The sequence below is a fragment of the Salvelinus namaycush genome, chromosome 1 (assembly GCF_016432855.1).
Source record: "Salvelinus namaycush isolate Seneca chromosome 1, SaNama_1.0, whole genome shotgun sequence".
Lineage (NCBI taxonomy): Eukaryota > Metazoa > Chordata > Actinopteri > Salmoniformes > Salmonidae > Salvelinus > Salvelinus namaycush.
The window spans coordinates 4,840,233-4,853,035 of record NC_052307.1 but is presented as its reverse complement, the minus strand read 5'-3'; the positions used below and the strand labels follow the sequence as shown (position 1 = coordinate 4,853,035).

The following is a 12,803-nucleotide window of genomic DNA, read 5'->3' as shown; positions in this document are numbered from 1 at the left end:
CACATCCTCCTCTCCACTCTGTTAGGATCCCCATTAGCCGTTTTACGAAAGCTGCAGGTAATTCTCCTGGGGTCCACACAAAACATGACATAATACAGAACATTAATAGACAAGAATAAATTTTTTAACGGGACAAGAAGTCTACATATCAATACACACACAATAGGAGGGTCTTTATGATTCCTTTGGAAAATACTGCAACACCTTGTAGAAAGCCCCTTCAGAACACATAGCCCCTCGTTGACTATCCCGCAAAAAGGTTTCAAAACAGATAGACATTTCAAGTGTTGTAGTACGAATAGTAGGGGATAGTGTGTGTGTCTATCCCCCTTGTTTTCTTCTCTGTGTTCTCTCTCTGTCTGTCTGACAGTCAAAGGGGTTTGGTTTGGCACGGGCCTTGGTACTGTATGTTAATTAACAAGAACCACACACAGAGAGGACTGTGTGTGCACGGTGTGTGTGTGTGTGTGTGTGTGTCCTAACATAAGTTTTGTTGAGTCAAAACAAAGGGGCATGTCAGAACCAGCCAGTGGAGAGTTTTTAACTTTGGTAGTGTGTGATTTTTTTAATGTATACTAGTCACGAGCCTGGTTCCATAATGTGTGGCGTTTAAGAGCTATTTAAAGAGCGAAAGAGGAAGTGATTATTCAAACAAGATCCCCAACCCCTCTTTTACGCTGCTGCTACTCTCTGTTTATCAAATATGCATAGTCATTTTAACTATACATTCATGTACATACTACCTCAATTAGCGCAACTAACTGGTGCCCCCGCACATTGGCTAACCGGGCTATCTACATTGTGTCCCACCACCCGCCAACCCCTCTTTTACGCTACTCTTTGTTTATCATATATGCATAGTCACTTTACCATACCTACATACTACCTCAATTAGCCTGACTAACAGGTGTCTGTATGTAGCCTCGCTACTGTATATAGCCTCGCTACTGTATATAGCCTCGTTACTGTATATAGCCTTGTTACTGTTATTATTCACTGTCTTTATTTATCTAATGTTCGAATAATACCTTTTTTTTTTTACTTAAAAATTGCACTATTGGTTAGAGCCTGTAAGTAAGCATTTCACTGTAAGGTCTACACCTGTTGTATTCGGCGCACGTTACAAATAAACTTTGATCTCATAGTATTCCTTCAAAATTTGATGTATTATGGATGAACTTCTATTTTTTGATGCATTAATTCCACGTGGTTACAGAACAAATTCTACATGGTTACAGGGTTAAAACAGAAACAACTCAAAGGGTTTTCATTCAGAGTGGTTAAGATTAGGGCTATGGTTTCATTCAGAGTGGTTAAGATTAGGGCTATGGTTTCATTCAGAGTGGTTAAGATTAGGGCTATGGTTTCATTCAGAGTGGTTAAGATTAGGGCTATGGTTTCATTCAGAGTGGTTAAGATTAGGGCTATGGTTTCATTCAGAGTGGTTAAGATTAGGGCTATGGTTTGGGATTAGATTTTTATTAGGATCGCCATTAGCCGACGCCAATGGAGACAGCTAGTCTTACTGGGGTCCAACACATAACGAAAAGACATTACAGACAAAATACTTTACAATTGACATACAGTACCAGTCAAAAGTTGACACACCTACTCATTACATTTTTTAATATATTTTTTTACTATATTCTACATTGTAGAATAATAGTGAAGACATCAAAACTATGAAATAACACATGGAATCATGTGAGATTCTTCAAATAGCCACCCTTAGCCTTGATGACAGCTTTGCACACAATTGGCATTCTCTCAACCAGCTTCATGAGGTAGTCACCTGGAATGCCTTTCCAACAGTCTTGAAGGAGTTCACACATATGCTGAGCACTTGAATTGGGTTGAGGTGGGGTGATTGTGGAGGCCAGGTCATCTAATGCAGCACTCCATCACTCCCCTTCTTGGTCAAATAGCCCTTACACAGCCTGGAGATGCGTTTTGGGTCATTGTCCTGTTGAAAAACAAATGATAGTCCCACTAAGCGCAAACCAGTTGGGATGGCGAATCGCTGCAGAATGCTGCGGTTGTCATGCTGGTTAAGTGTGCCTTGAATTCTAAGTAAGTCACTGAGATTGTCACCAGCAAAGCACCCCCACACAATCACACCGCCTCCTCCATGCTTCACGGTGGGAACCACACATGTAGAGATCCGTTCACCTACTCTGCGTCTCACAAAAACACGGCAGTTGGAACCAAAAATCACAAATTTGGACTCATCAGACCAAAAGGACAGATTTCCACCGGTCTAATGTCCATTGCTCGTGTTTCTTGGCCCAAGCAAGTCTCTTCTTATTATTGGTGTCCTTTGGTAGTGGTTTCTTTGCAGCATTTCAACCATGAAGGCCTGATTCACACAGTCTCCTCTGAACAGTTGATGTTGAGATGTGTCTGTTACTTGAACTCTGTGAAGCATTTATATGAGCTGCAATTTGAGGTGCAGTAAGTTGCCGATTTCTGAGTCTGGTAACTAATGAACTTATCCTCTGCAGCAGAGGTAACACTGGGTCTTCCATTCCTGTGGCGGTCCTCTTGGGAGACAATTTCATCACAGAGCTTGATGGTTTTTTGCAACTGCACTTGAAGAAACTTTCAACGTTCTTAAAATGTTTCTGGATTGACTGATTCATGTCTTAAAGTAATGATCAATTGTTTGTTACTTTTTTACCTAACACTTATTTTTTCTAAAAACTGCATTGTTGATTAAGGGCTTGTAAGTAAGTATTTCACTGTAAAGGTCTACACCTGTTGTATTCGGCTCATGTGACAAATAAAATTTGATATGACTGTCGTTTCTCTTGCTTATTTGAGCTGTTCTTACCATAATATGGACTTGGTCTTTTACCAAATATCTTCTGTATACCAACCCTACCTTGGCACAAGACAACTGATTGGCTCAAAGTAATTAAGAAGGAATGAAATTCCACATTAACTTTTAACAAGGCACGCATGATAATTAAAATGCATTCCAGGTGACTACCTCATGAAGCTGGTTGAGAAAATGCCAAGAGTGTGCAAAGCTGTCAAGGCAAAGGGTGGCTACTTTGAAGAATCTCAAATAAAAATATTTTGATTTGTTTAACACATTTTGTTACTACATGATTCCATATGTGTTATTTCAGAGTTTTTGATGTCTTTACTATTTTCTACATTGTAGAATAATAGTGAAAACATTTGAATGTGTAGGTGTGTCCAAACTTTTGACTGGTACTGTACATTTAAAAACATTAACGTGTGTGTGTGTGTGTATCAGTTACACATACATGTCAATACATACACACAAAAAGTAGGTCATCTGGGGGAGGAGTTGTGCCGTGATGTGTTGCTTTCTGTTTTTTTAAATCACTTGAGCAATATGAGATGGAAGGGAGTTCCATACAATAACGGCTCTATATAATACTGTACGCTGTCTTGAATTTGTTCTGGATTTGGGGACTGTGAAAAGACCCCTGGTGCCATGTCTGGTGGGGTAAGTGTGTGTGGCAGTGCTGTGTGTGTGTGTAAGTTGACTATGCAAGCAATTTGGAATTTCCAACACATGACTGTTTCTTACAAAACAAGAAGTGAAGCAGTCAGTCTTTCCTCAACTCTTAGCCAAGAGAGACTGGCATGCAAAGTATTGATATCAGTCATATGATTACAATGTGTTGCTCTGTTCTGGGCATTGTAGATAAGATAACACCAGAGCCTGCAGGACTTGCTTTGTGGAGTGAGATGTCAAGAAAAGCTGAGAATCTCTATCACGGACAGACCGGCAGGTAGCCAAGTGGTTAGAGCGTTGGACTACTAACCGAAAGGTTGCAAGTTCGAATCCCCGAGCTGACAAGGTAAAAATCTGTCGTTCTGCCCCTGAACAAGGCAGTTAACCCACAGTTCCTAGGCCGTCATTGAAAATAAGAATTTGTTCTTTATATCAAATCAAATTTTGACTTGCCTAGTTAAATAAAAGGTAAAATAAAAACAGACAGACCTTTGGGGAAAGGTTGCACAATTAATATTCCACAAGTCTAATATAACCAATGTAAAATCATCTTTATGGAACAATGTATAGACAAATAATTGCACACTTCTATTTTTGCAAATTTCAATCACATAAAAAAAAAAAAAAACTCATTCACCAACAATACATTGCGGCTTAGGATGTCAAGAAAGGAACGTCCTGCTGGTGGCTTTGGTGACTGAGGCCAATCAGGTAAGTAAGTAGGTACTAAAGTGACCAAAAGAGTTTGTCATGTTATGTTGCTAGTAATCGAAGTGCATCGGGCCGTGCAAAACGAACTGGCCCACTCTGATATGGCATTGTGCTTTGGGATGGAATAACCTAGCAAGCTACCTAGCAAGCTACAACAACACTGCACGTTTTGCAGAATTGAATGGTCAAATACCAATCGGGATTTATTATTGTGTATTTCAAGGTAGGTCTTTATTTGTGCAGAACTGGCTGACATAACTTGCAGGATATCATGGTAGCCAATGTTTGTGTTAGCCATTATACCTGGATTAACTGTTACTGTTGCTAGTACTCAGGTTAGCATGTGCCTAGCTGTAGCTACCATCGGCCAACAACAGAATTGTAGCCAGTTCAATGTCTACTATTGTGATCAAATAAATAAATTCCATTTGTCACAAAATACAAATCTAAAGTGTTGGAACATTGCTGTGGGGACTTTCTTACATTCAGCCACAAGAGCATTAGTGAGGTTGGACACTGATGTTGGGCGATTAGGCTCGCAGTTGGTTGTTCCAATTCATCCCAAAGGTGTTCGATGGGGTTGAGGTCAGGGCTCTGTGGAGGCCAGTTAAGTTCTTCCACACCATTCTCAACAAACCATTTCTGCGTGGACCTCACTTTGTGCACGGGGGCATTGTCATGCTGAAACAGGAAAGGGCCTTCCCGAAACTGTTGCCACAAAGTTGGAAGCACAGAATCATCTAGAATGTCATTGTATCCTGTAGCGTACAATGACATTCTAGGGGCCTAGCACGAACCATGAAAAACAGACCATTTACCATTATTCCTCCTCCACCAAACTTTACAGTTGGCACTATACATTGAGGCAGGTAGCGTTCTCCTGGCATTTGCCAAACCCAGATTAGTTCTTCGGACTGCCAGATATTAAAGCGTAATTCATCACTCCAGAGAACGAACTTCCACAGCTCCAGAGTCCAATGGCGGCAAGGTTTACACATTTGACAAACTGTTGGAAAGGTGGAATCCTATGAAGGTGCCATGTTGAAAGTCACTGAGCTTTCAGTAAAGCCATTCTACTGCCAATGTTTGTCTATGGAGATTGCATGGCTGTGTGCTCAATTTGATACACCTGTCAGCAACGGGTGTCGCTGAAATAGCCAAATCCTCTAATTTGATATATATATATATATATATGAGATATACACTTAGTTTACATACACTTAGGTTGGAGTCATTAAAACTCGTTTTTCAACCACTCCACAAATTTCTTGTTAACAAACTATAGTTTTGGCAAGTTGGTTAGGACATCTACTTTGTGCATGACACAAGTAATTTTTCCAACAATTGTTTACAGACAGATTATTTCACTGTATCACAATTCCAGTGGGTCAGAAGTTTACATACACTAAGTTGACTGTGCCTTTAAACAGCTTGGAAAACACCAGAAAATAATGTCATGGCTTTAGAAGCTTCTGATAGGCTAATTGACATCATTTGAGCCAATTGGAGGTGTACCTGTGGATGTATTTCAAGGCCTACCTTCAAACGCAGGGCCTCTGTTTGACATCATGGGAAAATCAAAAGAAATCAGCCAAGACCTCAGAAAAACAATTGTAGACCTCCACAAGTCTGGTTCATCCTTGGGAGCAATTTCCAAACGCCTGAAGGTATCACGTTCATCTGTACAAACAATAGTACGCAAGTATAAACACCATGGGACCATGCAGCCGTCATACCGCTCAGGAAGGAGACGCGTTCTGTCTCCTAGAGATCAATGTACTTTGGTGCGAAAAGTGCATTTCAATCCCAGAACAACAGCAAAGGACCTTGTGAAGATGCTGGAGGAAACAGGTACAAAGAAAATAGAACTGTTTGGCGATAATGACCATCATTATGTTTGGAGGAAAAAGGGGGAGGCTTGCAAGCCGAAGAACACCATCCCAACCAAGCACAGGGGTGGCAGCATCATGTGGTGGGGGTGCTTTTCTCCAGGAGGGACTGGTGCACTTCACAAAATAGATGGCATCATGAGGAAAATTAAGTGGATATATTGAAGCAAGATCAAGACATCAGTCAGGAAGTTAAAGCTTGGTCGCAAATGGGTCTTCCAAATGGACAATGACCCCAAGCATACTTCCAAAGTTGTGGCAAAATGGCTCAAGGACAACAAAGTCAAGGTATTAGAGTGGCCATCACAAAGCCCTGACCTCAAACCTATAGAAAAAGCATGTGCGAGCAAGGAGGCCGTCAAACCTGATTCAGTTACACCAGCTCTGTCAGGAGGAATGGGACAAAATTCACCCAACTTATTGTGGGAAGCTTGTGGAAGGCTACCCGAAATGTTTGACCCAAGTTAAACAATTTAAAGGCAATGCTACCAAATACTAATTGAGTGTATGTGAACTTCTGACCCAATGGGAATGTGATGAAAGAAATAAAAGCTGAAATAAATAATTCTCTCTATTATTCTGACATTTCACATTCTTAAAATAAAGTGGTGATCCTAACTGACCTAAGACAGGGAATTTTTACTAGGATTAAATGTCAGGAATTGTGAAAAACTGAGTTTAAATGTATTTGGCTAAGGTGTATGTAAACTTCTGATTTCAACTGTAGATATAGCTTCTATGTGTGTATATCGAAGTTCTTAGGACCTTTTCAAGTGTTCGAAATCGCTGTTTATTTCTTGTGATCAGGCTGGTCATTCACCGCTGAGGACAATGCCCACTGGTTTTAACATGATAAAAGAAAAAGAAGGAGAGACGGAAATTGAGAGTGGGGGAGAGAACAAGAGAGAGAGAGCGAGAAAGCAATGCAAGAAGGGCCTTCTATGCCATCAAAAGGAAAAAAATTCAACGTACCAATTAGGCTAAAAATACTTTAATCAGTTAAAGAAGCCATTGCCCTTTATGGTTGTGATGTCTGGGGTCCGCTCACCAACCAAGAATTCACAGAAGAGGACAAACACCAAATTGAGACTGCATGCAGAATTCTGTAAAAATATCCTCTGTGTACAACGTAAAACAACAAATATATACAGAGCAGAATTAGGCCGACACCCACTAATTATCAAAATCCAGAAAGGAGCCGTTAAAATTCTACAACCACCTAAAAGGAAACGATTCCCAAACCTTCCATAACAAAGCTATCGCCTACAGAGAGATGAACCTGGAGAAGAGTCCCCTAAGCAAGCTGGTCCTGAGGATCTGTTCACAAACAGACCCCACAGAGCCCCAGGACAGCAACACAATTAGACCCAACCAAATCATGAGAAAACAGAAGGATAATTACTTGACACATTGGAAAGAATAAACAAAAAACCCCCAGAGTAAACTAGAATGCTATTTGGCCCTTAACAGAGTACACAGTGGCAGAATACCTGACCACTGTGACTGACCCAAATTTAAGGAAAGCTTTGACTATGTACAGACTCAGTGAGCATAGCCTTGCTATTGAGAAAGCCTATCTTCTCTTGAGAGCCAGGTCTGCCTACGGTGGCCTATGTGCACACTGCCCACAAAATGAGGTGGAAACTGAGCTGCACTTCCTGACCTGCTGCCAAATGTATGACCATAGACACATATTTCCCTCAGATTACACAGAAACACAAAGAATTCAAAACAACACAATTTTGATCAACTCCCATATCTACTGGGTAAAATACCACACTGTGCCATCACAGCAGCAATATTTGTGACCTGTTGCCACAAGAAAATGGAAACCAGTGAAGATCAAAAACCATTTGAAATACAACCCAAATGTATGTTTATTTAATTTTCCCTTGTGTACTTTAACTATTTGCATATAATATGACATTTGAAATGTCTTTATTCTTTTGGAACTTTTGTAAGTGTAATGTTTACTGTAAACACATGTTTGATTATCTATTTCACTTGCTTTGGCAATGTAAACATCTGTTTCCCATGCCAATAAAGCCCCTTAAATTGAAATTGAATTGAAAAGAAAGAGAGGGAGGAGGTGCTTGTCCCAGTGCTGCATATGTGCAGGTCAGATAAGGAAGTGCACGGAGGTGTGTGTGTGTCAAGGGCGTAGACCCTGCCAGGCCCACCCAATCAGATTGAGAGAGAAAAAAAAAAAAGTACATTATGTTTGCAGGGACACCCACCAACAAATTTCTGGCTAAGCCACTGATGTGTGTGTGCATTGTATTTGAGCATATGTAACAGTATAACTTTAGTACGTCCCCTCGCCCCGACCCGGGCGCGAACCAGGGACCCTCTGCACACATCAACAACGGTCGCCCACGAAGCATCGTTACCCATCGCTCCACAAAGGCCGCGGCCCTTGCAGAGCAAGGGGCAACACTACTTAAGTCTCAGAGCAAGTGACGTAACTGATTGAAATGCTACTAGCGCGTACCCGCTAACTAGCTAGCCATTTCACATCCGTTACACATAGTTGAGTGTGTATTTTATATGAGTATAGTTTTTACTGTGTGTGTGCCTGCATGCTGTGTCTTTGTATATTGGTACTGTAAAGACTGTGCGTGTATATAATGTGTGTGTGTGTATATGTGTAATGTGTTTGCCAATGCTATCTTGCCATGTTGGTGAATACAAAGAGGGCCCTGCAGCTCTGCTCAATCACACACCTCTACGTCACTGCACTTCTTATCACAGTAGCAAAGGCTACTAGCCTACTGCAACAATGCAGTTATGCAACATAGCAGCAGTAATAACTGTGGCATTGTAGCTCGAGTCAGTACATTGGACCACAGGTGTGGTGTCCCAGTGGACAGCCTCCCTCCAATGCATACCCACTGCATCTCCTCTTATGGAACAATGAAACCAGGGGGGGGGGGGGTGTTCCCCCCTGGTTTCATTGTTCCATAAGAGGAGATGCAGCTAGATAGATGCAGAGATGCAGAGCAATATTATTAAGGTTATTCCACCGCCATGTTACCGTCACCAACTCAAAAAGATGTATGGCGTGTGTGTGTGTGGTAGTGAGTTTCACGCCCCTCCCTCGCGCACATAGGCTACGACCTACAGACAGTACTACGCAAAATGCATTGCATCTGTATGTAGTTAAGGCAAGGCATGCACGGATTGCAGACTGTGTGCTTTACACACACACACACACACACACACACACACACACACACGCGCGCGCGCGCGCGCGGGATTGGACCTCATCTCCTTGTTCTTATTCTGCACACGCACGCACAAGTTTTTTTTTGTTAAGGAGGAGGATGGCAAACAAAGCAGAGGAACGCCCCGTTGGCAGACATACAGTGTGTGTGTCATGACATTGTATTCTGGGCTTGTCTGGTATTTCAAATGGCAAAGAAAATAATGCAATAATAAAAAGTTATAAACTACCATGTAGCCAGCTGCCTTGCATCATTTGTCTGTTTTCCACAAAGACCACTGTTCACATTTATAACCATGAAATACAAATGTGGTTATTATAAAGTCATTACAATATCGACAGTGTTTTTACACGATAAATCCTAAATGTAAGCCGTTAAACAAGCGTTAGCCACCTAGTTTCCAGCATAGGGAAGGAATAAGAACAGAATTCACTGAACATGAAAACGCTTTGTTTACTCACCAGCGCAGTAACTAGCACCTACACGAAGGGAATGACAAGCTTGACACGTACAGGGATGTTAATTAGACATTCCCTTCGTCTCAGAAACGCAGTTTTGGCCTTTTATTTTCGCTGTAGGACAACCCTGGCCGACTTCACATCAAACGTCTCTGTTTAAATTCAAAGATAGGATTGCTATAGAAACGTTAGCTAGCTTTGAAGAAAGGTTGGTTGCAGCGTCGGTCATCGGAAATAAAATTGAAAAAAATCCGTCTTGTCGTCTCTCCTCTTCTCTCTGAACACAACTAGCTATCTCTTTTGCTTGCTGTCTGGCTACGTCGCTCGTATTTCGTATTTGCTTTTCTGCGCTTCAGCTGTGCTCATCGAAGACCTCCGCCATGAAATAGATCAGTGTCCCTTTAAAGAACGATGTTTCCGGGGTTTGCTGAAAAGTCAATAGGAGGCGGGGTTTACGGCCAGCTGGGCACCTGTCATTTAAGCGATTGGTCAGTTGGACTTCCACGAACCAACCAGAGCTCAGTATTCAGACGGAGTTTGAATAAACAAATATATTCAAATATCTCATAATATCATTGGCTCAGGGGTTGGCAACGTTTGGCTAAGACACGCCCAGTACACGTGCTAGTACACGTCCCTTGCCTCTCCCTGTTGCAGAAAGCAAACTAGAGAGAAATAGAGTTTAAGGTCTTCTCGGTCCAAAAAGTTGGACTTGGACGGACCCAGGACAATCAGACCCGAACCCGAATAGACCCAATATATTTTTTTAAAGGGGTACCTGGACCCGAACGGACCCGAGAACAGGATCCGATGACAATCAAACAGGACCCGACCAGGACCCAAGGGAAAAGTTAGAATTTTGGACCCGGTCCAGCTCGAGTATTCAGGTTCAGGTGGACCTGTGAAGACCTCTAGCTTGAGGCCTTAACCCACAGAGGCCTACATCAATCCTTTCACAAAAGCCACTTTAAATCTTTAAATCCTTGAAAGTACTAACCATTATACAATTAACGTTTCCGATAGCCTTCGAACATTTGCTGTCTCAAGCGCTCAACGACTTGACAGTTAATCGATGATGACAGAGGCCTACTGTCACTGCACAATTTAATCCTGTCTGTTTTCAACAGCGATTTTTAAAGGAGCTACTGTAGGAGGGTTCAGGAACCATTGCCATGTTCTCATACAGCTAAGAATAGATCATCAGTAGCAGCCAGTAAGCAGCCCAATACGGACTGGGCTCAGTCGGCTTAGTCATTTCCACCACGCCCTTGACTGGGCCCTGGCATAAGGGTTAGTGATATCCGGGATTCTTAGGACGTCCTTATTCTGAACCCTAACATTATCCCTTACCTAACCCTAACCATTTTAAATTACAACTTCAATGGGGTAGGGACGTCCCAAGGATTCCGAATAGCAAGGACCCTGGCATAAGGCCCTGGTTACCAGGCCCAAGGCGAGCACGCCCAGCTGGCCTATCTGCCTCAGGCCCCATCACTACAGGCCTGCCTGGCCTGGAGCATAGGCCTAGCCTACAACATATTTGACATATTCTGGAATTGTATAGCCTGGTCCCAGATCTGCCAAGTCCATTGTTGTCATTGTAATGACAACCACGTTTGGCATGAAAATTATTGACAAGGAGTTGGAATGATTGCACAACAGACTTTCACCCAGGCTTGGAATGGTATCTAATTTGCAGCCGACTCCAGTGGGCCTTCTGTGCCAACTCAGTTCTACTTGTCTAATAGCACAACAATAACAAATGCTGCTGACCTTGCCTGGCCAAGCCTACTTGAAAAATTGGCCTACTTGACATACTTTGTTGTGCTGTACTTGAATTTGTGTTGTACTTTTGGGACTATCCCATTGATTCCATTGCACATAGCGGACCCTTGTTGTGATATGGGATAGATCATTGCCTGTGTCTTTAAAAAAAAACATCAGAAATGATTTATAAATTGTATTTATGGTAAAGGAATGCCTTTTGATTGTTGTAAAATGCATGAACAACAACAAAAAACCTGTCCCACATTCAGTTTGGTAACTTGCCAGCAGTGTTTTTGAATTTGAGAATGATGTGTTTGTAGCACCCTCTCCTGGATAGTACATGTACTGTTGACATCTCCGATAATACTGCTTGCTACTACACATACAGTCTCTGTCTGTCATGCAGCTGTGTTGGAGCTCTAAGCTGTCAGAGCTAACGATGTGTCTGTTGTTGCTTTCATGTGAATGCGTTAGACATTGTTTTCGACCACTAAATCTCTGTCTAATACGTTCACATGGGAGCGTAATCAGTGTGCAGACTGGAGCTCCTTTTTCACCTTTTATTAAACACTTGACTGACATCTAGCACCTGCTCTAAATCAATGGCTATACATGTCATCTCTTTTCTATTGTAGCTCTCCGATCAGATTCTGTTTCCCCTTAGTAAGGAGAAGCTATTTCAATCGGATATTTCTCCTGTGGTCTAAAATAGATGACTCCTCTCTAATATAACATATCACTAAAGACCAGCAAACCGGTGTAATGTTAAGTGACTCATTGTAAAAGTCTAACATCTTTCTCTATTACCAACCATGTTTCAATACATAGACATGATAAAACAGTTGACTTAATATTAAAACGGGTGTTAAAAAAAAGAAGAAGAAGAAAATATTGAAATAAGTGTAAAAAAATACTGTCCAGCTCTGTCCGGAGGTTGAAACAGCAACCTTGTGTCTACTGCCTAAATGTCTCTTCATCCGAGGGCCGCTGCTCCATGGCTGTCCCTGTGCCTCTCAACTTGTGTCATTATGTTGTATTGGGACCTACAGGTAACTACCAAAATAAAAGAAACACCAACATAAAGTGTCTTAATAAGGCGTTGTGCCACCACGAGCCAGAACAGCTTCAATGCACCTTGGCATAGATTCTACAAGTGTCTAGAACTCAATTGGAGGGATGCGACAATATTCTTCAAAACAATAAATTCCATAATTTGGTGTTTTGTTGATGGTTGTGGAAAACGCTGTCTCAGGCACCTCCCCAG

The 12,803-nt window shown here is 41.8% G+C and overlaps 1 protein-coding gene across 1 annotated transcript in view; it reads right to left on the bottom strand.

The window, feature by feature from the left end:
• Positions 1–10,157, bottom strand: part of LOC120053580 (protein FAM214B) — a 46,156-nt gene extending 35,999 nt beyond the window's left edge. The window contains exon 1 of the mRNA XM_039000715.1: positions 9,776–10,157. The gene's annotated coding sequence lies outside the window, so the exon portion shown is untranslated. The remainder of the gene's footprint in view (positions 1–9,775) is intronic.
• Positions 10,158–12,803: the final 2,646 nt, after the last annotated feature.